Source organism: Marmota marmota, unplaced genomic scaffold (assembly GCF_001458135.2).
Source record: "Marmota marmota marmota unplaced genomic scaffold, marMar, whole genome shotgun sequence".
Lineage (NCBI taxonomy): Eukaryota > Metazoa > Chordata > Mammalia > Rodentia > Sciuridae > Marmota > Marmota marmota.
Genome location: NW_026000000.1, coordinates 2,541,538 through 2,563,753, shown reverse-complemented (window position 1 = coordinate 2,563,753; position 22,216 = coordinate 2,541,538). Strand labels below are relative to the sequence as shown.

General features: G+C 34.9%; 1 pseudogene; it reads left to right on the top strand.

Moving 5' to 3' along the window:
• The first annotated feature begins 10,670 nt into the window (after positions 1–10,670).
• LOC107153408 lies at positions 10,671–13,804 on the top strand (annotated as a pseudogene).
• The last annotated feature ends 8,412 nt before the right edge of the window (positions 13,805–22,216 follow it).

Genomic DNA, 22,216 nt, shown 5'->3' with positions numbered 1-22,216 from the left:
CCTCAGTTATCCCCCTTCGTCCACCATCGCCACGATACAGGATGCGAGGCAAAGCACTGCACTTGAGTGATCCTTGACGTGGACCTCAAGGAGAGCATGTCCTATTGCATGCGGGTTAGACGCGTTCACTCCCCGCCCCACGAAAAAAGGCGTCGGCTGATATGGGACCAGGTCTAGGGAAGGGCCCTCCTTAGGACTGAACCATACATTGCAGCCACTTCTGCACAGTGGGATAGGACCTCTACTCTCGCCTGTATTGTTTTAAGAAAATAAAAAGGGGGAACTGTGGTGAGCCGTTTCTGCCGTTTATGCAAATTATGGTCGCCATTACAAGATGGCGCTGGCTCTGCTGTGGTCTGTGATAAACAACTCCTTGTTTGGGAGAGTTGGCACATGACTTTTCATCACTCTATGAGAAAGCTCCACGTGGCTGCTTTGCATTGGGGCTTGAGATGCTTTATTAAGGCTGGGAGGGGCATCCGGAGGAGAGAACTGAAGAGAAAGAGAACTGAGGAGAAGAACTGTCAGGGGCCTGAATAAACTGCTGAAAGAAGATTCCTGAGTGTTGCGTCTTCCTTGCGGGCAAGGGGGCGCTACAGTTGGGGTCATTGAGTTGAGTGCCTCTGCTGGTAGCATGATTTCAAAAGGTCATAGGGAGGAAATTACATATTCTTGACTTTCTTTTGCATATTTAATACTGTAAGTATGATCTTGGAGAATAATATGCTGAAAAGGTAGCATTGAACCCTTTAGGTTAGTAACATAAACAAATAATCTTGATGCTAAAAATTGGAATGTGTGTGAGACTCCTCTGGTTCTCTTACAGGTACACTATTACTATTTGTTCTGGAATAAACATTTTTTCTTCATTTCCTACAACATGGATTTTTCACTCCCAACTTCATAATCCTCCAGAGCTGAGAAGATACACTCTTTAAAATATGCAAAGACTTATAATTTTCTCTCTCTCTCTTCCTCCCCTCACTCTCTGAGCTACTCTCTGTCTCAATCTCTTTTTCATTTTACTTAAAGCAGAAATATATGCTAGAAGAATATGGTCATGCACATCTGGAATCCCATCAAATTGGGAGTCTGAGGCAGGAGGATTACAAATTTGAGACCAGCCTGGGAAACTTAGGGATACCATGTCTAAAATAAGGCCTAGGGATGGAGCTCAGTGGTAGAGTGCTTGCTTAGAATGTGAAAGATTCTGGTCTCTAGTACCATAATAAATAAACAAATGTATAAATAAGTAATAAGTAAAATCATAATGATAAATCTCAGTGACATAATGCTTGCTAGCACATGAAAGGTCTAGGTTCAGAAAAGAAAAGAATACATGGCAATGGGTGTAAAAACCTCAAAGTATTCTTTTTAGAAAAATGTCATATGTGAATGTATAGAGGCATAGCTTCTGAATAACTGCCCTTTAAGATTATGCGTTATCAATCAATAAGACTAGAGGAAGCACATAAGAGCACAACAGAAATTAGACCTGCCCTGACAGACAGACATGAACATCAAAAGGCACAGTGAGTGGCATTTGTAGTTGCCATGAAGGTCATTATTGTTCCTCTCACCTTGGCGAGTATTGGTTTAAAATGATGTATTTCAGATTAAGAAACTTGGCATTGACAGTAGGTAGGCTGAATTTAATAAAACTCATATGTCTAAAAATTGAGGAGATTGAATTTTAAAAGAAGATTACAGAGAGATGCAATATAAATTACAGTGAAGCGATCTGTTACAAATAACTGGGATCTAAAGGAAATGTTAAGAGAAGTTTAATATTAGAAAAATAATGCATTCCAAAATATAAAAACCATAAATAACTAAAGTACCATAATTCTAGGCTATGCCATGAAAGGAAAAAAAAATCTGTGAGATCAGAAAAAGGGTACTCATTCTGCCTATGTTCTTTAAATTTGTACATTTATCTCATAAAAACAAATAAGATACCAGAATGAATAAAATCAATTTAATATAAGAAGGATTGTCAACTACAGGTAAAAAATAAAGGCTTCAGCATAGGATGTGAGGCACTGAGGAAATTTTTGCACATGGCTGTATTATATTATAGGAAAGTATAAAGGTATTTATCAGAGGTTAAGTGTGGGAAGTATAAAGAATGAGATTTATGATACCTTGTGGAATGTCCATGGAGGAATTCTGTGCATGGAATAGGAATGAAAGGAATTGCCAAGGTTGATCTTGTAAAGTTGGTAGCAAAACACTAGAAACAACTAAATAGACTAAAATGAGCTAGGAGGACGTTATAGTAGTAGTCTGTTGCCTCTTTTAATTTCTACAATGCTGTGGAGGCTATATATAGAGTTTAGGAATCCAAGAAAGGAATTTTTTTCCAGCTCAATCAGAATACACAATTATAGCAGTTGCCAAACATTAATCAGTAGCTCTTCTAGTTCACAATAACAAAGAGAATTTTTAAAATAAATACAGATTTGGGCTGTATAGTTATTTCTTGCTGTGCAATAGAATAACCCCAAATTTGGTTGCTTTAAACAATTACTGTCTCACAGTTTGGTGTAAGGAATCTAGATACAGCTTAGCTTATGATTTCTCCAAAGCTCCAACCCCAGTGTCAGCTGGAGCTATAATTATTTAAAAGCTAGAGTGGGGTGGAAGGAGGCTTTCTTCCAAGTTCACTTAGTGGGTGATTGGCAGGCTCAGAAAACTCACTTCCAAGTTCAGTCCTATGGCTATTGACAGACCAAATGTCCTGCATGGGTATGAAACCGGTACAAAGAATCCTTGGGGGGCATCTTAGAGGCAAAAAGACTTTCCTCTCTTTATCAATATCAGATGAGAAGCAGCAAGTGTTGAAAAATAAGGTGGCCCCCTAGACTCAAACTGTTCAAGCATAATAATTGTTCATTGCAAGAATCAATTATGTCAACACAGAAAGACAGCATCTTCCTTTTTTATAATATTATAAAAATATTTAAAGAAGTGAAATGTGTGATGAGCTCTCTAACTTAAGATTAAACCAGAAAGCTTTAATCACAAGGACCAGAGCTAATAAATTCCATATAATGTTTTTAACTAAATAGCAAGTAACACTTACAGTGTACTTATTTGATTAAATCATGAAAGTTTTTTTCCAAGTTATTTTTTTTTAAAGATGCTTTATATACATTACTGGAAAATAGTAATACTTAATGAACTTTTTTCTTGATTGAGTGTGTTTCTTTCATTAAACTTTAACATGAACAAGTGTGTCACATTAAAAATATTGATAATCTTGTCATAATTGAGTGGTTTCACATTTGGGAAGATGTGATAAGTTTTGGATTAATTTTTACCTTATGACTAAAATGATTTGGAGTATGCAAAGTGGAAGGTAGAAGAAATTAATATAATGTAAACCTGTCATATTATAGATACTGATGTGGATGAACGTAGTTTTAAAGTCTATATAGATACATATACACATACATACATCTCTCTCTATGTGTTAAACAAGATGCTCTACAATTTAGGTATATTTCCTTTTACACTTTAAATTTATATTCTTAGTCTTTACTGTCTGATTGTTTCCTAAGCAAAGAAATTTGGTTTATAAATTTGAGTCACTGAAGTCTAGAGACTGCTTATTAAAGGACTTATCTGAAAGAAACTATTTGTAATAGACAATCAATTTTTTTTAAATATAACATTTACCAAGTACATTCTTAGGGACTATGAATACAAATAAAAATTAAAAAGCACACAGTCTGAGTTGGAGATAAATGGATGATATCTTAGTTCATTCCCTGTTGTCCCTCCAGTGTCCCTTCCACAGCATACAAAGCCTCTCTACAGCTCCACACATAGGAAATCTCACACTACCTGTTTCACTGTCAAATACCTGTAGTTAATTAAGAAATCATGGTTATATATTGCCTATCTCTACCTGTCTAAAGTTTCCACAAAACAATCTTTTTTTTTTTGCTTTATGTATTAGCTTAGGGAGCCTAATTGCTCCCAAGTGTACTTTTGAATGAATGAAGTCTAATCTCTGATCCAAGTTATTAGAAAAGTCCTGAAACTATAGTTTTCCATGTGATGAGTATAAGAATCAATGGAGTCTAGTGATTTATTCCCTGGCGTCAAGCCCACTTAGTCCCCGTAAATGCATGGGAGAATAGGTGAACTACACATAATTCATGGTATGATCCTTATCTGCTCTGACCCACAGAAAATTTATTCTTTGTAATTTATTGTCTTCTTGACACTTTTTTTAATATTTATTTTTTAGTTGGACACAATAATTTTATTTTGTTTATTTACTTTTATATGGTGCTGAGGATTGAACCCAGGGCCTCCCATGTGCTAGGTGAGCACTCTACCACTGAGCCACAACTCCTGCCAAAACTTTTTTTTTTTTTTATGGTGACGAGGATTGAACCCAGGACCTTGTACATGTGAGACGAGCACTCTACCAACTGAGCTGTATCCCCAGCCCCCTCTTGAAATTCTTGACATTCTTTTCTTAAAAGAATATTTGTCTAGTTGTTGCTGGACCTATATTTTATTCATTTATTTATATGTGGTGCTGAAAATCGAACCCAGAGCCACAACCCCAGCCCTTGACATTCTTAAATGTGCTCATCCCTGATTTTTTCCTTGAATTTATGACTAACTTATAAGTTATTTTGACCTATGTTTTCACTGACTCCATAATGCTAGCCCTGGAACCCTTTCTAAAGTTCTACCTTGAGCTAATTTGTTCTTCTCTAATGCCATATATACCCCAGTATGGTGGATTAAATTGGGCTCATTTGCTCATTTATGAATATTTACTGAACAGTGGTGCATTCCTGAAACATAATAGATTTGGTTGTGAGAGCAAAGCATTACATTTTGTAAAAAATTAGCAAGAATGAAGACACGAATTGGTGTGAATATACTATGTATACAACCAGGAAAAAAAATTAGCAAGAAATCAATTAGTATTTAAGTCAGTCCCTGAAAACCACGAAGACTCTAAGTCATAATCAAATCAGTGAAAAACAAATGAAGTTTAGCAATGTAGGAGTTTACGAAGATTTGTAGGTCTATGAGATCAGGCTCAAATTAACTCAGGAAAAACTTGCAACTTTAGAGTTCTTTGTGATCATTATTATTAGGCACTCCCACACAAGAACCCTTCCTTTATAGCCTCCAACTTTACACAGTTAAGTAAAAAAATGTTTTTCCTTTTAAATATCCATGTAGGACTTATCATTATTTTTTTCCTCTTAACACTTTAAATATTTTATTCCATTCTCCTTTTGCTTGCAAGTTTTCTGAGAAGTCAGATTTCTTTTTTTCCTCTATAGGTAAGTTTTAAATTTTTTAATAGCCTCTTTCAGGATTTTTGTATTCATCTTTGATTTTTTTATAGTTTAAAAAGGATATGCATAAGTGTAGGTTGCTTTTTTTTGGGGGGGGGGCATTTATCCTGGTTGGTATTTTAAAAGCTTTCTTGATTTATTGTTTGCTCTCTCCCATCAAGTTAGGGAAATTTTCAGTCATTTCTAATTCAGATATTTCTTCTGTTTCTTTCTCCTACTTCTCTTTTCCATTACATATATGTTACAACTTTTATAGTTGTTCCACAGTCTTTGGATATTCTGTTGGAGTTTTTAAAAATATATTTTAAAGTATATGTTTTCTTTTTGTTTTTGGTTTTGGAGGTTTATATTGGTGTATTCTCTAGCTCAGAGATCATTTCCTTAGATATGTCTGGTCAAACAAGCCCATTGAAGAAAGGTATTTTTCATTAGTGTTACCATGATTTTGGTCTCTGGCATTTCTTTTTTATTCTTAGAGTTTCCATTTTTTTTATTTACATTATCCATCTGTTTTTTCATGCTGTGTTATTCATTAGAGCCCTTAGCAAGCATATTAATCATAGTTGTCTGAAATTCAATGTTTGACATTCCTAACATTCTTGACATGTCTGGTTCTCATGTTTGCTTTGTCTATTTAAAGTGTGTGTGTGTGTGTGTGTGTGTTTTGTTTTTTGGTTTCTGTTTATTTATTTTTTCTTTCTTTTCCTGTATTTGAAAAGTATTCCTTACAGCCAGATGAGGCAGGTAAAATAAATTTCTCTAAATAAACTTTTGCCAATATGATGATAAGGTGTCAGGGGAGAGAAAGTGTCTAAAATCCCACGGTTAGGCTTTAGTTTTTTAGTGAATCTATGCCTTTAAACTGCAAATTTTACAAATGCCTCTCAGTTATCTCCCCACCCCTTGGATGAAATAGGATGGCTACATTTGGCTAAAGTTGGTTCTTTTTCTTCACTCCAGTTAGGCTAAGGTTAAATGGTTTCTTTTGAAGGTCAGCCATATTAAGTACAGAGTGCTCTGTCACAATTCAGACTGGTTCTTCCCACTTCCCTTTGCCAGATACAAGGGAACCTTCCTCTGATATTTATGGTAAAAGCATATTTAAGCTCCAGAATATAAAACCTACCTCAACCCATGACTGAGTCTTGTAGAATTTTAAACTTTTAGATTTGTCCATACTGAACCTCCAACAGTTTACCAATTGTAGTCCAAGTTTTCCTATCTTGGCACTGGCTCCTGTGGAGGTCTTTACTTGTGTCTACTTCAATGACCCATGATTCCCTGTATTTACCTGGATAATCTTGGGAATGGCGATTTGCCTTGTGTCCTCTTTTCTCATAAGAATATAAGAAGAGTTGATGATTTTTCAGTTTCTTCAGCTTTTTACTTGTTTGCATGGAATGTCACCTTCTGTGATCCTTATATGTGGAAATGGGAACCAAAGAAAGTCTATTTCTATAATTATAACTTCAAAAGAGGAGAGGGGAAGGAAAGAGGGAAAAGAGAAGGAGAAGGAGGAGAAAGAGGAGGAAGAAATTGTGAATATAGTATTTTCTTTTGTAAATATAATTGCTTGGTTTCTATGTGTGTCAAAGCCCTTATGATAGAATCTTATGCATTCACATATTGAGTATATGGAAAATTATTTATACATATTAGATGTTTAAGCATTTAAACTAGATTTTACATTTCTAAGCAAAGTCTAGATTACAAAGAAATTTGGTTTTCGTGTTTTGCAGTATTCATGTTTTGACGTTCAAAAGAAAACTTTAAAACTATCTTAAGAATTAAATATATAGAATATATGGGTTTTAACATACTCTAGATGAAAGGGGAAAGGTTTTGTAAATCTGTGATCACAAAATTGTCTCAAAGGAGTGGCTACAATAACATCCAATAATGTCTGTAGTCTTAATATATTTGAATACATATTCCTTCTGATATTCCCTCATGAGACGATAGCCAACTCCCACTGCCTATGAACCAATTATCATTAGAAAAAGAAGAGATAGCAAAACAATCTGGTTGTTCTTATAAATATTTGAAGAGAAATATATTCTAATGGGGTTAAGAAATTTACTCTCAAGAAAAAAATTATATGAGCTTCATAGCTATCTACAATATGCCTTAGGTTGTTTAAAACCAAGAAAAGAAAGAAAAGAATATTCATTTCTTTGAGGATTTGTTCTTGTTATTGTTGTTCATGTCCTTGGGGGCTTGAACACAAAGCAAACTGAGTTAAGATACTGAAAAATTATATCAATATAATAAACCATATTTAGAACATTAAAAACAAAAGATGAGAGAGCTCAGTATGCTTCAGAATGCAGTACTTAGCTACAAAATATGGAAAAGTCCCCTTAAAAGGAATCCTTGCATATAAAAACCATGCATCAATTAATGCAAATTATACTTTGCTTCATCTTGAAAATGAAGCTTTTGTTCTATAGGCACTAGGAAAATGTGTAATGAGGGGTAGAATATATGAATAAATAGTTTCTTCACTCTGTTAGATGAGTTCTGGATATATTCTTCTCTCTTCTGAAATTTTCAATATATTATCTTCATCCATATTTCTTAGTGATGATTTATACTTTGAAAGACACATTCACGATTCCTTGTAAGACCAGTCACTCCTCTTCAACATATGCTAGTTTTCACCCCTTTTGTATGCCTAAGAAATTGGTTCCCATTCTTTGTACGGGTTCTGCATTTGGGATTGAGGCCTCTGAAGACTTCATGGTTGTGGCATGCTTGGTGCCTGGGAATTTTTTGTGCAAAGGCATAGGATGCCTGGTTGCTATGGTAATGCCCTCCATGCTAGAGTCTTATCAGCTTTGACCTTAAGCTTAGACACATAACTCCTGGGAATAAAGAACCTTGCTTGCTTGATAACTACAATGTTTCACCAAGCTCTGGTGCTCCTGCATCTGCCTGCCTAACAGTAACTACAGAGAATGGACTTTCTTGAGAAGTGCACAAAGCTCCTAACATTGCATACTATAATTGTGAAATGTAACTGCACAATCAGCAACCTTATTGATACTCTAAACGATAATGTGGTTATGGTACTAATAACCTAATATAAACTATTGGTATAAATAAACGTGGCCGCTTGGACAATGAACCACTCTGCCACCTTCCCTGCCTCTGTTCCTTGTCTCTCTGTCTCCTCTTTATTATTATTTCTTTACAACACTTCACCCCTCTCTCTTTGACATGAACTTGTTATGCTGTTTCTCTTTTCTTAAAAAGTTTCCTGATTCCACTTCTTCTAATTACTGTTCCATTCTCTTCTTCCTTTTACAATAGTATTTCTTGAAAGACTTGGCTTTACTCACTGTCTCAATTCCTCTAGTCCTTCTAATTTCTTTTAAACCTGCTCTAACTAGCAAACTATGATGAAACTATTTATTAAATCTAAAAGAAATTACTCAGTCTCTTCCTGGTTTGTAAGCAGGATTTGACACTGGTGCTCATTGTTTCCTCGCTGAAATCTTGCTTCTGGTGCACTCTGCACCAGAAGAGTGCTGTGTACTCTTGGGAGGTTCCTTCCAAATGTTATATTCCTTATCTTACCATCCTTCTAAAATCCAAAGTGCTGATTCTTGGGTCTTTTCTCTTTATCTGCTCTTGCTCTCTTAAAGAAGTTTAGCCAGTGTCATGGCTTAAATATCAACTACACATTAGTGACTTTTAAATACATATTTCTAGGCCAAATTTCATACATGCAACAGCCTTCTAGAAAACCCCACTTAAATGTTTAAAAGCTATGTCAAGCTTAATGCATCCAAGTAAAATTTGGTTGTTCCATCTCAATGTGCTCTTGTTCCTCTCTCCTCTATATTTCAATTAATGGAAATTTTATTTTTTCAATCAGTTAGAAAGAGTCTGGTGTCTTCCTTGGATTTCCTTTTGCTCTTATACTTCATATCTAAACTGCCAGAAAGTTCTCTTTATTTGCTCATTATAGAAAATTCAGAACTTGACTACATTTGCTGCTCCACTGCTACCCTGTCCAAACACTATCATCTCTCCCTTGTGTTATTACAACATCCTCCTTAATAGTATCTCAGCTTCCACTTTAGTCCTTCTAGGAGTTCTAGTGAGAGTGATCTTGAAATGAAACCCAGATTGTTTTATTTTTCTGCTTAAAACCCAGTAGAACAACTTAAAAGTTAATAAAACTAATTGTTAACCTAGTTGTGCACAAAACATTGCTTAAAACATCATTTCAAAGTTAATATATTATGTCTACACTCAAATATTTGATAATATATGAATAGATGTGTGTGCACACACACACAGACACCCACCTCCCCACACGTACATACCCAAAATCAGTGGAAGTGAGTGGTAGGTAAAATACCCTTGCTTATATATAAACAAAGTTATAGAAAAAACAAAGAGTTTTTAAATCAATGCTATTACACTGCTCCTTCCCCATCACTGAACTTATTATATATTCTTTTTCTTCAAAAAGAGAAATCTTGCAAATCTTGTCTTGATCTAGAGCTTAGGGATCTTTGCCAATATGTGCTTAAAGATTATTCCTTTAATAATGATGGTGAGATTGCAATAAAAACCTAAATTTGCAAATAGCTGCAAACACTAAGGATCATGGTTTTGGGGGATTAACTCCAGGAACTGTTTGCTTTGCTTCTTGTTTTAAGATTCATATAAGGCTGAGTGTGATTTGGAAATTTATTCTTTAATCATCATAAGATGGAATAAGGATCTCCTGAGAATTTGTCCTTCCTGTATTATGTAAAACTGTCTCAAGCATTTTTTAATATGTTTAACTGTAGATGGACACAATACCTTTATTTATTTATTTATTTTTATGTGGTGCTGAGGATCAAACCCAAGTGCTCTATCCCTGAGCTACAACCCCAGCCCTCAAATATTTATTTTCAGATTTAAGAAATCCTTATTTTGACAACTATATTATTAAAAATAAAAGTATAAAAATAAAATCTTTTAATCACCATTAATTGTCAGTTTCATTGGGGATTTTTTAATTGTCTAGAAAAAGTCACTGAAAGCACATGTTAAAGATGACTTCATATTTTAGAACCTGGTAAAAATTTCTTTCCTTTATTTTTAAGAAAACAATGAGGTTCTTTTTGTTGTTTTGTGTTTTAGCTGAAATTGCTAGAAAATTATTCCTGTAACTTTTCATTTGACTGTGATCAGGAAGCCTCATATACCAAAGTCCAATTTAAAAAGTAATGTCATAGAATAAGCAAATAAAATATGTTTTAATAAAAAATATTTTTAAGAAAATCAGTGTGCTAGAAAAGTACAAAGGTCCTTATAGTTTAAAAGAGAACAATGAAGCTGGGCCAGGATGTGGACTATATCACATGCTCTGGCTGGAAATGTAAATTGATACAGGCACATTGGAAAAGCATTTGGTTGTATGTATATCCTATGATCCATAAATTTCACTAATGGAAAATAAATACAAAACAGGAATGCACACATATGCTCAAGTAAAAATACTATGAGAATATTCATAGCAGAAGTATTCATGATATTCAAGAAATGAAAAACTGTACCAATCACAATAGTCTCTCGACAAAATAGATAAATCAACTTAACTACATCCATAAAATGACTGTTTTAATCAGCTTTTTCACTGGTATAACTGAAAGACCCAACCAGAAAAATTGTAGAGTAGGAAAGATTTATTCAAGGGCTCATGGTTTCAGGGGTCCATTCCTTGGGACTTGAGGTGAGGCAGAATATCATGGTGGAAGATTGTGGCAGAGGGAAGCATTTCGCATGACAATCAGGAAGTAGAGATAAAGGGCTCCACTTGTCAGATACAAACATATATCCCAAAGTCAAGCTCCCAATTCCCACCTCCTCCAGCCACACCCTACTTTAGTTACCACTGTTAATTCCTACTCAGGGATCACTTCACTGATTAGGTTAAGACTCTCACAACCCCTCTCTCAGTCCCAGGCCTTGGAGCACCTCTCTTGCAGCATCTCCCCTCTAGCCTCTACTCTCCTTTGGGTCAATATCATCTGGAATCCATATACTCCCATCAGATTCACTAACACCAACACATTTAGCACCAAAATAATGTAAATACCCAATGCCTCCCTGCAACTAGGGCTCAAGCTGCCCCACCTGCGCCACTATGGCAAAGCGGCAGCCCACTTCGAAGATTGCCCCAACTTCTTCAAGATGGTGGAGAGTTTCTTTGACCATGGTGCCAGCATGGTAGAGGATAAGCTGGTGGAGGAGCTGAACACCCGATAGAGCCAGGAGCAGAAGTAGAACCAGGTGGGAAGAATCCTGTGAATCATCAAGACCTGAAACCATGTGATGAGTCTCTCTTTTCCTATTCTGGGTGATGACTGTTCCTGGGAGTTATCGAGAGCTACTGGGCCCAGCACAGCCAGCACCACATGCCCTACAAGGGAGGTATCCATTACCACGCTGATGTTAGTGTAGATGAAGCAAAAGCATTGGCTAGCTTTCTGATGACTTATAAGTGTACAGTGGTTAATATGACATTTTGAGGTGCTAAAGAGGTGTTGATTTCATCTCACTCCTGTCAGAATGGCAATCACCAAGAATACAACAATAAATATTGGCAAGAATGTGGGGAAAAATGTACACTCATACAATGCTGGTGGGACTGCAAATTGGTGAAACCACTATGAATAGCAGTATGGAGATTCCTCAGAAAACTAAAATGGAACCACCATTTAACCCAGTTATTCCACTCCTCGGTTTATACTCAAAGGACTACAGCCTACTACAATAATGCAGCCATGTCAATGTTTATAGCAGCTCAATTCACAATAGCTAAACTATGGAACCAACCTAGGTGTCCTTCAATAGATGAAAAGATAAAGAAAATGTGGTATATATATTCAATAGAATATTACTCAGCTTTGAAGAAGAATGAAAATATGATGTTTGCCAGTAAATGTATGGAGTTGGAGAATATTATGCTAAGTGAAATAAGACAATCCTGAATGTTTTCTCTAATATGCGGATGCTAATTCACAATAAGGCAGGAGGCACTAGAGAAGAATAGCATTACCTTAGATTATTAGGTAGAGGGAAGTGAAGGGAGAGGAGGGGAGGGGAGGGGGACTAGGAAAGATAGAAAAATGAACAGACATTATTACTTTATGTATATATGTGACTGCATGACCAATATGATTCTGCAATATGTACACTCAGAAAAATGAGAAATTATATCCATCTATGTATGGTGTGTCAAAGTGCATAAATACATTCTACTGTGATGTATAACTAATTAAACAAAACAAAAAATAAACTAAGAAATTAAGATTACAAAGGAAAAAAAAAGATCAATCCCCAAAACTCTACAGATTATAAATTGGAGAAGATCATAAGAAGGTTCACCGTGGAGCTCACCAAAAATAGATTTTTGTTGGTTCTAGCATTGAAATGTCTGCTCCAGATGTGAGCACAGGTGAACAGAAGATGTTCTGGATGGCTTACACCTATGCTAGAACCATAGGGCACTATGATATTGATGCACATACCTTACTGGTTACTGGTAAACCCATTAGTCAAGGAGGTATCCGTGGATGCATCTCTGCTACTGGCCGTGGTGTTTTCCATGGAATTGAACACTTCATCAATGAAACTTCTTACATGAGCATTTTAGGAATGACACAAGGCTTTGGAGATAAAACATTTGTGTCTCAGGGGTTTGGTAATGTGGGCCTGCACTCTATGCGGTATTTACATTGTTTTGGTTCTAAATGTGTTGGTGTTGGTGAATCTGATGGGAGTATGTGGAATCCAGATGATATTGATTCAAAGAAACTGGAAGATTTCAAATCTCAATATGAACAAATTCTGAGTTTTACCAAGGCAAATGTATATGAATAATGCATCTTGGAGGCTGACTGTGACATACTGATTTCTGCTGCCAATGAAAAGTGGTTAAGCAAATCCAGTGCACCCAGAGTCAAAGCCAAGATCATTGTGGAAGGTAAGGTGCTAACAGACCAACCACTCCAGAAGCTGATAAGATTTTCCTGGAGAGGAACATAAGGGTTATTCCAAATCTCTACTTAAATGCTGATGGAGTGACAGTATTTTACTTTGAATGGCTGAAGAATTGGAATCATGTACACTATGGCTGACTAACCTTCAAATATTAAAGAAATTTTAACCACCACTTGCTCAAGTTTGTTCAAGAAAATTTAGAAAGAAAGTTTGGAAAGCATGGTGGAACAATTCCTGTAGTTCTCACTGCAGACTAGCAGGGTAGGATATGGGGTACATCAGAGAAAACATTGTGCATTCTGGCTTAGCCTATACCATGGAGCATTTAGCTGGGTGAATTATGCAGATTGCTATGAAATATAACCTGGGCTTGGAGCTGAGAACAGCTGCCTACGTCAATGCCATTGAGAAAGTCTTCATTCAAAGTGTACAATGAAGCTGGCGTGACCTTCACTTAGATGGATCATGGTTAACTTCCTCACCACCACCTTCACCTGTAACTTCTGCTGACCTATCACAAGTTTATGTGTAACTGCAGAAAGCTTTATCTCATGCCCAATTAAACAGTGGACACTGTTCTCAACAAGTAAATTCAATGTAGTCCCATAAGAAGAAAGAAATTAAGTTTAGGGAATTGTGTATAATCTGATGAGTGTGAAAGTAGAAATCACTATTCCAGAGGGCCATTTAGGCATTTTGCTTTTAAATAAAAGTCTCCACCACTTGACTGTGCTGCCTTGCTCCAGGGCTCTTCTCAACACAGTCAGTGATGTTGCCAGGGAAAGCAGTCAAGAACAGTCACTCATTTTTGCTCAGGACAAGTCTGGGATGTGTTTTAATTTTGACACAATCGAGAATCATAAATATGGTTTTCAGAAGGTAGCTTTGTCCTCAAATGAGTTATTGGTATTTTACAACTGCACAGTAACTCAATTTTACAAATTGCAAACAAAAATAAACAATATCTTCTATGCATTTTATTCTCATGGAATAAAATAAGTATATGCTGTTGTAATAAAATTGCCTTGAATCACTTAATAAGCTTAACCTTGACTCAAGCAGTGAATTCCTATAAACATGGTAAATGAAAGCTAGCATTTTTATAACATAAAACAGTATCATTTTTAGCTTATCAGTCATGTATTGTCCAGCAAAAACAAAAAGCTTTATAGAGGTCTTCATACCTGGAAACACTGGAGGCTATTTTTGTTAAAACTATCAGATTTCACCAACTACTATAATGGCTCATAGTCAAAGAATGCAGTAACCTCCTTATAATATTAATTAATTGTTCTTCCCTTTTGAAAATCTATTGTGTTGACAATCAAACCATAACTCAAGTAGAGCGTCCCAAGAAAAACCACTGGGCTCCCCGTTTGGAGTGTGCAGCTGGCTCTGAGCACTGCCAGTGGCCCTGACTCAACCTGACTGTGTGTCCTCTCCTTCTGAAGGTTTTACATTCTATACCCACCTTCCTTAACAGCAGACTGGAAACAACATATTCTAGTGTTTTAAAAGATTTTGGTCAGAGCCCTTTGATCAGTAGTGTCCCAATGAAATACTAGATAATAATGTTAGAATGAGTGTTTTTTTTTTTTTTTAATAATAATACCCTTTCACAAGTTTCTAACTACTTTGTAACTGCATGTCTTAACCTGGTGATAAAAGCAGTAATTAGAAGTCTACCTTAAAAAACAAACAAACAAAAAAACACTCTCACAATCCACTCATTTCTCCTCTGAACCTTCTTGCATTTTCTCACGTCACCTTTTGGGGGAAACCTCATATCCATACCATTACAATGACATACACATATACACATATGCATACAAGTACAATTTAGCCTGGATACAACAATATGGATGACATTAATTTTGAGTTCAATAATAGACAATAATTGAAACACAAGAGTATATAGTGTAGATTCATTTTTATAAAGCTAAGAAACAGACCAAATTCAGTAATGGTATTTAGATTAAAGTTCTGCTTACCCTTTGGAGGTTTATCATGAAATGGGAGGTAGGGTAAGAAAATTTACAGTGAACATAATTTTTTGTTTCTCTCTTCTTGTTACACATACTCATTCAGTATGTGAATGTATCAAACTGTATATTTATTATAGTGAATATTTTATATATGTATTAAACTTTAGTAAAATGTTTTATATATTGATAACAGTGAGTTTGGTTTATCAAGAAAGGATAGTTGGATGATTGATCATTAAGTGCTTTCATTGGATGCTAATATTTTGGTACACTTTATCCATAGTTCAGTACTTGGTCTTTGTTAGTGCACTAAGGTTTACTAGAGTTGAGGTTGCCAACTCAGATGAACAAGTCACAATTTTAATATATTCAATGAAACTGGTGAATATTCTTTTCCATTAACTGTAATGTTTAAATTTCATATTTAAGACATACCTTTTATTATTATCAAATTATTAAATGGCAGGTGGTTTAGTAAGTACAGGATGAAAATAGAGAAAGGTAAATTATAAGAGATTTTTTTTAAATGATGGTGACACTTGATAATGTGTGCTTTTTTATAAATAAAATTCTTGTTTCTTGGGTGTGTCTTTGGGCATCACATTCAGTGTCTCTCAGCTTGAAGGAGACAGAAAAAACATGCCATCTTGCAGATGTTGAGTTGCCTGTTTATGACTGTATGATGCTGCACTTTTGTTTTAGTTTTAAAATTTTTTCTTTATCTAGAATGCTACATAGATGAAATCCTACCTATCTGAGATAACACTTGGGACATCTTTGTATTAGTATTGGGGATTCACATATATTTTTTTCATTACATGTGTGATCATCCTTTTATTTACTCTGTGTGTGATTAACCATGTTATCAGGTGTCAATTTTGTTCAGAGAGTCACTTAAGTTTTAAGTTCTTTATGTCAAATTCACAGACATATCTCATATAACTCCTACATTACTTAGGTTATTTACCAACTTGTTTTCATTTATTTTAAACAATTATTTAAAATTAGATTTAAGAAATATTATGTGACAATATATTGCTCATTCTTCCTACATTCAGCTACATGGACATAAGTCAGTTCAAAAGGATGAGAATATAGTCTGCTTTCAGAACACAGTTTTTCTCAAATTCCATCACATTTTTGACAGGTTCTGTAATACAACAGCATCATTAGCAATTATGACAAATCAGAATGGAACAAATTTATATTTTTAAAGCCAAGTGACTATGGGGACCAAATGAAATAGAATGAGAATGGATTACAAATGTCTATACTCATACATCAGCATCTTCCAAATATCCTCGAGAAGACTCATTTCTTTAGTCCCACTTTTAGGCTGAAACACACACATAATCAAGTAATTGATAAATTTGGAAAAGAAGGTAATTATTTGTTTTTGTTAAGCTACTTACACAATCAATGGTCTATGTCAGTATGGTGATAATATAAAGTTTCAAGCATGCTGACTTCTCAATAGTTTTTGTAAGATGAAACTACAGCAGCTAGTTAAATGGCATTTAAGCTAATGTCAGAAAGAATAAAATGCCAGCTACTTATGGCTTGGGACAGGTGATAAGGCAAGAGCAATATATATACCTGTTAGTACTTTGAAACACAATATCCATACAGTGTTGTTTATTCTTTTCAACCTTTCACAATATTTATTTCTTCCAATAATTTAGCACTGGTTTACTTGCTATATTTTTTATTAACTGCCATGTTTATACGTATTTTCTCATTTTTCTGAGTTTTGTCCGCACATTGAGAGTAGAAACTACTTCTCAGCCTGTTTTTGATTTTGAATTTTCCTGTTGTGACGATGGCCTTAGGCCTGAGCCTAAGCAACTCCATTTTAAAAACTCCAGTTTGAAACCTGCAGTCTCACCAGGCACACCCACAGAGCCCTCAAAGAAGTTACTTCCACTCACCCTGATAAACAGAGTGAAGCCCCTGGCAGGCTGTCTTTACCTGATAAGAGGGAAAGGTGATAAGATCAGAGTGAAGACCACCAGACCAGATATTTCTGACCCCAGGGTAAATGATGTCATGGAAAATCCAGTGGTAGCTGATAAGGATTGAAAGGGGGTGTCAAAAGCCCCCAAATTTAGTATAAATAATAGATGAACAGGGACTCAGCTGGGGAGCCTGACCAAGACTGACATCCCATCACTTGTCATGTTTCCTGATCCTCAGCGTGATCCTCACCACTCTCAAACACTACCAACTTGTATGGTCTGTCTGAACCCTGGTGAGAGCTGAAACTTCTCCCTATGACTCTCTCCTCAACCCGTCTCACTCCACACCAGGAAAAGCCTGCCTTGGTTCCAGACCTGGTCACTGTGGTCTGAATTAGTTTGCATCTGCTGGACATAAAGCCTAAGGCTTAAGACTTTTGAACTTAGCATGCAGAGGGAATGTCTGTCACTAGCCTGTCATGATTAAGTGTGTTTTGCAGTGCTTAGAATTAATCTAGAATTGTTTGCTGTGAATTGATTATGTCTATTGCAGTGCCTAGCATTAAGGATTGTTATTTTCTTAATTAAGAACCTATAGAGTGAAACTGCATTGAGTAATTTGAGTGAATAAAGCATTGAAAGGAGCAGAAGCATGTGGTCATTCTTTATTTCTCCCCTCGACTGCATACATCACAATTTTGACCCCTCGCGACACCTGTGTTAAGCACAGAAGTGAGTCAATTAATAAATATATTTTTAGCTTTTAGTTAATTAAATTAGGAAAATTTTCTAGTGGGATCAAGGGATTTCACACTGTAGCAAAATGTCATGATTGAAGAAGTTAGAAGAATTGAGCTACTAGTGGGAAGTTTATAGCATTTATTCTTGTTTGATTTTTTCAGAGTTACTTAGGTATTTAGGAAATGGGCTCTCTCACACTGTTCTAGTTAGCTTTTTCACTGTTGTGACTAAAGACCTGACAGAAACAATTTTAGAGGAGGAAAATTTTATTTGGCGCTCAATTTCAGAGGTCTCAGTTCATAGATGGCTTACCTCATTCCTTGGGCTTGAGGTGAGAAAGAACATGGCAGAAGTGTGTGGTGCAGAAAAGCAGCTGGGATCATGGCACTAGAAAGGAAAGGGAGAGAGGGAGAGAGAGAGAGAGAGAGAGTTGGGTGGAGGGAGAGAGAAAAAGGGTGGAGGGGGGTGGAAGTAAGCTGCTCAACAAGGACAATATATAAAACCTCAAAGGTATGCCCCCAATGACCCACCTCCTCCAACTACATACTAACTGCCTATGGTTATCAGCCAGTTAATCCCTATCAGTGAGTCAACACTCTTATTAGATTAAGGTTCTTAAAGCCCAATCATTTCACCTCTAGACCCTTTTACATTATTGACTCACATATGAGCTTTTGGGGGATACCTTATGTCTAAACCGTAACACCCACCGTCTTGTCCTGTTTTACTGCTGGGGAACTGAACCTTAGTTATGTAAAATGGCTTCCCAGGTCAAACGTTTATTTCAGATTTGGAATAGAACCTCATGTTCTTTCTAAACTTTTGCAGGGAGAATAGTATCAACATGTGCATTGTTCTTATACTGCATATAAATCTCAATAAAATTTTTGATTTTATCTTCCTTAGATATAGTTCAATAAAATAGTAACAATCTGAACTATTTTGGGGGCTCTTATTTCCATCTTAGTTTTCTGTATTTTTAGGAGTATGTGGTATTGTTTATATTTCTTAAGTTGAATTAAAAATAAAAAAAAAAAACAAAATAATACTCCAGTAATTATTTTTTTCTTCTGAAAGCATTATATGAGAGAAATACTTGATTATTTTGCTTTACTTCATGCCCTTTTGTTCTCCCTTTATCCCTTTCTCTTTTCTTTATAATGGAGTATTTTAGAAATATTTCATCTCTTATGCCTTTACCACATTATAGTAAAATATATAAACTTCCATTATTCATTAAAATTATTGTTCCTGAAATTAAAATGAAGGGTTTTTTGTCAATTGCTTTCAAATATCAAACAAGAAATATATATTTTGGAAAGAATAAAAAGAGGATTATCTTTTGTGATTATAGGTCTTTTTCTCCTCTAATTTTCAGTTCATACTATAATTAAAGACTTCTAAACTGCTCTTTTATCTCAAAAGAATTTATTTATTATTGGTGCCTTTTCAACTCTGAGAATAACCAGCATGAAATGTTTTAGCTATTTTAGAATATAACTGCCTTCTAAATCCAAAGTCCATTTATAAGTTGATAGAAATAATAGTCATCATTTCTCAAATACTCAATTATGACATTGAATTCTTTCTTGCTGTTATAATTTTGTAGTAATTTTCCTTTGTAGGAATAAACTACTGTACTTATGTGCAAATATTTTTTCCTTCCTGCTGATAGACTATTAAATAAAAGTGAAAACTGTCATATTTACTGATTATGTAGTTGAAAATTCAGCTTCATTTGATCATCCATAGTACACATAAAAGTTTATTAATGTCACCTATAATCATTATCTTTATGTAAAATTTATGACAAGATAAAAATGGTCCTTAGAAGGAAGCAGAGAATAAGAGAAGGCAAACTAAAAGAGAATGAATCTCTGTCAAAGGGCAGGTTAAACATCAGTGTAGCAATTATTTCATTTTTTGTGACTACATCAAAGTGTCATCTCGGTTTGTCCAACAGCCTGGCATTTGATTGCCATGAGTGATTAAAACTAAGTGAACCTCATAGTCAGTGTGTAAGAGTGCATATCTAAAATCCTGCTGCCACTGTTTAACTTGAACTCAACTAATTAGTAGTGCAAAATTTGGCAAATTAGTTAAACATTTCAAGTCTTATTTTCCTGATTTATACAGTTTTAATCAAAAGATAACCTACATTCATGATGGTTATGAGTTTTAAATAAGCTTTTTGTACTTGTGGGAACTTAATAAGGATATTCTTACATAATATTTAGTGTAATGCTTTGGAACATGATCAACACATGGTATCATTATATTTCTAACAACCAAAACTGCTCTACAAAGCACATAGACAGAACCTGTGATATAAATCATAAGCTAGAATTAATACTGGGTCTTGGGCCATGAGAAAGAAACACACACACACACACACACACACGTATATTATATATACTAGACAATAGTGCCCAGTGACAGCATAGAAAACATGGTAAGAGTAAAGAGAAATATAGCAGACAAAGAAAAGAAGAAAGGAAGTAAAAATAAAAGAGGAATAGCCTCTATAATTTAACAAAAATCATAGACTTTTCCTTATTTCTCAGAAATCTGTAACAATTTGCATAATTTGGGGTCTCTTATTTCCATTTTAATCATCATATCACATAGAAATTTAAGATTCAAGATTAGGTTAGGATATTTTCTCAATCTGAAAGAAAATAGAATAGATTTAGAATGGGTATCACTGTAAAATCATATTGTGTTTGGATTCTAGAACTACAGTTCTTCAACAACACTAATGTGACACTGAATAGGTCACTTAAAACCTCACTTTATCTATATGTAAAGAGTAAGTTGGGCAAAGAGGTTTCAATATAAGTCATATAGAATTTAGATTTCTTGGGTCTTTAAATAAGTTTGATAAATTCTGCATCTCTTCTGAAGTCCCCCAATGTGATTAATCTTGTGAAAACCTCCAAAGTTCTTATTAAAGGCTCTATTCAATTTAGTTCCAGACAGTTTTCACAATTTTTGATTATGTAACTCTTTTTTAATGAGCTTGAAGAACTACCATTAAAAGAAATAAACTTAGGAAAAAACCTGAGTAAGGGGAAGCCAGCAGCTTCTCCATGTTTAGGAATCTATTTCATAAGCTTTTTTTAATTGACTTAAAGAACTTCCTATTAACTCTGTTAGAAAGCCTAATTAATCAACTATTCTCTAAGAACAGGGATATTATGAGCTATTGATTTCTTCTACAAGTCTATGGCAAAAGGAAATAAAAATTAAATTTGGTTTACTAGAGCAAAGAAAAACCAGATCTTTATGTTTAATATTGTGATAGAAGAATATTCTTTTTTAAAATTTATTTTTATTTCTTGCATACAATATAAAGGTGTATTAAGAATTGTAATGCAAAAAGTAAGAGAAGAATATTCTTTAGAATAACATAAATGATTGAGTGTGGGTTATTCAAATAACCAACAATAAGAAACTACTGCCCACCTTAGTCTCTATCTATTAATTAAATAAGATTTCATTCTTCTTTAATCCAAGAATAATATAGCTAGTATTTTTCTAGCAGAGATTAATATATTAAAAAATATAAAATGAATGTCTGTTAGAGAATGGTTGCCACTTATTAGTAATAGAAACACATTTGTGAAGATAGAACATCAGACAATGAAGACAAAGTATTTCAACTGGAAAAGAACATAGACAGCTCAGCAAGGCTGTTAAGAAACCATGAGCAGAACATCCAAGAAATATGGGATAACATAAAGAGACCAAACTTAAGAGTCATTGGGGTACAGGAAGGTATAGAACTCCAAACCAAAGGAATGAGGAATCTATTCAATGAAATAATACGAGAAAACTTCCCAGACTTGAAGAATGAGACAGAATCCCAAATCCTAGAAGCTTACAGGATGCTGAATGTCCAAAATCATAAGAGATCCACACCTAGACACATTATAATGAAGATGCCCAACATACAGAATAAGGAGAGAATTTTAAAAGCTACAAGAGAAAGGAAGCAGATTACATTTAGGGGTAAGCCAATCAGGATAACAGCTGATCTTTCAACACAGACTCTGAAAGCTAGAAGATCCTGGAATAACATATTTCAAACACTGAAAGAAAATGGGTTCCAACCAAGAATTGTGTATCCAGCGAAATTAAGCTTCAGGATGGAAGATGAAATTAAAACCTTCCACGATAAACAAAAGTT